Here is a 3460-nt window from a genome sequence, read left to right as displayed (position 1 = left end):
TCCACTGGGATGTCCAGAACTGGGGTGGCCCAAGTAGACCCCTTCTATTTATAAATTGATATCTCAGGCATTTTGTTATAAAGATATAGAACTAACACAAACAGTGAGGCTACAACTGGTTCTGTCCCTCCTTCCCTCCCTGTGAGGCTACAACTGGTTCTGTCCCTCCTTCCCTCCCTCTTTTCTCCCTTCTTATCTCCCTTCCTCCCTCCCTCCCTCCCTCACTTTGTTCTCTCTAGCTCTCTCTCTCTCTCTGTATCCTCAGGACATTATTACCAATAATAACTGTTCTACTAACCCAGAGCTCCAGACTGTGAGGGAAGTGTGGCACCTACCGAGTTTATCGCTAAACGGACTCTCCCCCTAAAATCGTGTCAACGTTACGTCCACATCTACAATTTCTGTCTTTCAAAGGGGTGTTCTGGACCATGAAAGGGCCACAGAGCTGAAATGGGGACCCCTGCCATAAAGCAAAAGGGGTCTCCCCAGTCTACATCATATAGTTTCAGATCCAGGGCAGAGCAGTGTCAGGAAGCAGACGCTGGAAGGATGATGGCCACGGTCATTACTTTAACCTACTTGCAGAGTCTCCCCAGGATGGAGTTTCTCAAGCCCCACCCCCTGCTGCATAGCACCTTCCTTCTGGTCCCCATTGCATCCCTCCTTCTCCTCCTCTTTGTTGGCATCCTCTTGGAAACGGAAACCTCCAACATCTCCTGAAGGAGATAGCCCCTTCAAAACCTTTCCACACACCTCAGACTCCTGCACTCCAGCCTTTTACAAGATTCTTTATCTTAGTTCTCAAGCAGAGTGGGAAGACGTTCGGGCGATGGGGGCCAGGAAACGACGGAGGCACATGTTGGCACTGAGTGTTCAAGGGTCGAGTTAAACAACTAATAGTGGGAGTGGTCTCACTCCACCGCTGTGCCAAGTACACAGTGCTGGACATGAGGGCAGGTAAGGCCTGTCTTAGAGTTGTATTGCCACAAAGAGAGGCCATGACCAAGGCAACTCTTATAAAGGCAAAGATCTAATTGGGGCTGGCTTACAGCTTCAGAGGCTTAGTCCATATCATCACAGTAGGAAGCATGGCAGCAGGCAGACTTGGTGCTGGAGGAGCTGAGTTCTACGTCTTGATCCAAAGGCAACCAGGAGGAAACTTTCTTTTGTAGGCAGCCAGGAGGAGATTGGAGTTCTACACTGGGTAGCACTTAAACATAGGAGCAGACAAGCCTGCCCCCACAAGGACACCTGCTCCAAGAAGATCACACCTACTCCAACAAGGCCACACCTCCTAATAGTGCTAAGCCCTATGGGCCTGGCATTCAAACACCTGAGTCTATGGAGGCCAAACCTATTCAAACCACCACAAGACCCAACTGAGACCGTGCCCACCACTGGTTTTCTCCCTGCTTCCTCCAAGGTGCAAGCATATTTATCCAACATTAGCACTAACTGTTCATAACTTTATTGATAGGAAACAGTCAATTCTCCCACAGGGAAGGCTTATTAGCTCCTAACATTGTGCCTTTGACCTTCTTGATGATCTGGAAGACATCTCATTTTGCTTAGAACTGCCTGGCTTTGAAACCTGACTGCTACTTACTAGTGTTCCCCTAAACAGGTTACTTGCCTCAGTTTTGTCATCTGTGAAATGGGGAGGACGGCAACATCTAACTCCTCTGGGTGAGCAAAGATATGAAGGTGCTGAGGCCAGTGGTGCTCACAAAATCAAATTTACTCCTCAGGAAAGGACATGTTCCAGGTCACCCTGCCGATACACAATAGACCTCTAAATGTTCTGTCCTTGTTGCCTAGTTAGTGAATGGAGTCTGAACACACAATCCTATGTGAACTTAAACCAGTTGCTATGTGGCTAAAGCTATGAGAACCGCTGGATGTTGGTTCTGACATGTCCCAGGAGAGGCTCCACAATCACACACTCCAAGGGGGACAGACGCAACTGACACCATTTTAAGGTGGTGTTGCTACTAAGACTCTCATCATCTCCTGTAGTATACCTGAGAGAGACATAAGCCAACTCTATTCCCGCAAAGAAGAGAGGAAGCATCCCAGGCCCCCAGCTCTCAGGGCTCCCCAAGAGTGTTTTCATGAGCTGAAACTAAACAACCAGCTCCATGGATGCTGTCACTCTCTTTCTACAGTTTTCTGAACCAAGCGTTGTTCTCCCTCTCATTTGCTCCCTCAGCACTGTCAGGTAGAGTGGCCAGATCGCATCCTTTTTTTCTCCCAGTGAAATCAACAATATGTTCAAATCATAGAAGAGATTCTTATCCCCGCAAGCCAGTTAAGTGGATGGGAAAGGAGCCTATAACGTGTCCGGGGTATTATGCTATGAGTGCTGTGTGTACGTGTGCCTGTGTGTGTAGTACATACACAGGGTTTGTGTTTGCATTGTGGTATGGTGCAATATCACATGTCTCTATGCATATGTGTGTGTTGCATGTGCTCTAGGTATGAGTAGCATGGTATTTATATGTGTGATATATATGGGCATATAGATCTATATTAGTGTTGAATAGTATGTGTGTGTGCGTGTGTGTATGCGTGTGTGTGTGTGCGCGCACGTGAACATGTATAAAGGAAATGAACCAGGAATGGAGAGTACAGCAAAACTAGACCCTGACCTGGCCGTGGTAAGAACAGTATATGCTCTGTGAGCGATTTACATACATTATCTCTAAACTGTGCAATACCCCATAGGGTTGTTTACAAATGAGGAAAATGGTTGTTAAAGAGGTTAAACTTAGCAATTTTCCCAAGGCCAGACAGCTAGGAAATAGAGTAAAATTGGATTCAAGACTGTCTGGCTAATTCCATCCACTCCCACTTTGCTCACATCAGGAACTGACATAGCAACCCTTACCTGAGGTCTTCCATTCCTTGACTGGTGATCTGCAGGCTGAAAATATCAAATCATAGGAATATGGGAATAGCAATTCATGAACTGAAATTGTATACCTGTATGAGTGCCTCACGGGAAACTCTAGACAGCCTAGCCAGCTCCGTCCTACTGAGACTGTGACTCTCCCCTTGTCCAGTGTACCCACACATGAACACTACCCACCCGTGAGGTCCTGAGTCGTCAGCTGGACTGCAGTACTAGCTCACTCAAGCACTTCTCTTAGTAACAGCCACAAGCTGCCAAAGTACTGGCCCAGCAATCTGGATATGCTAAAAAGTGATAAAAATGCTTCATCTAAGTGAGTAAGGCTTGTATTGTAGTATATTGTTACACTTTCCCCAAGTTATTATCAGTATTATTCATTTCTTACACCTGATTTGTTAAGTTAAACTCCCATAGGTCAGTAGCAGTAAATGGCTGGTATACACAGGGTTCAGTATTCTCAAAGGTTGTCTCCATAGATAAGGGAGACAACTGTATACACGTAGGAGTCTGAGAAACTAAAGCACCCACAGATGCAGTCGGGATTTCTTT

Source organism: Rattus rattus, chromosome 7, assembly GCF_011064425.1.
Source record: "Rattus rattus isolate New Zealand chromosome 7, Rrattus_CSIRO_v1, whole genome shotgun sequence".
NCBI classification, from domain to species: Eukaryota; Metazoa; Chordata; class Mammalia; order Rodentia; family Muridae; genus Rattus; species Rattus rattus.
This window is presented reverse-complemented; position numbering follows the sequence as displayed.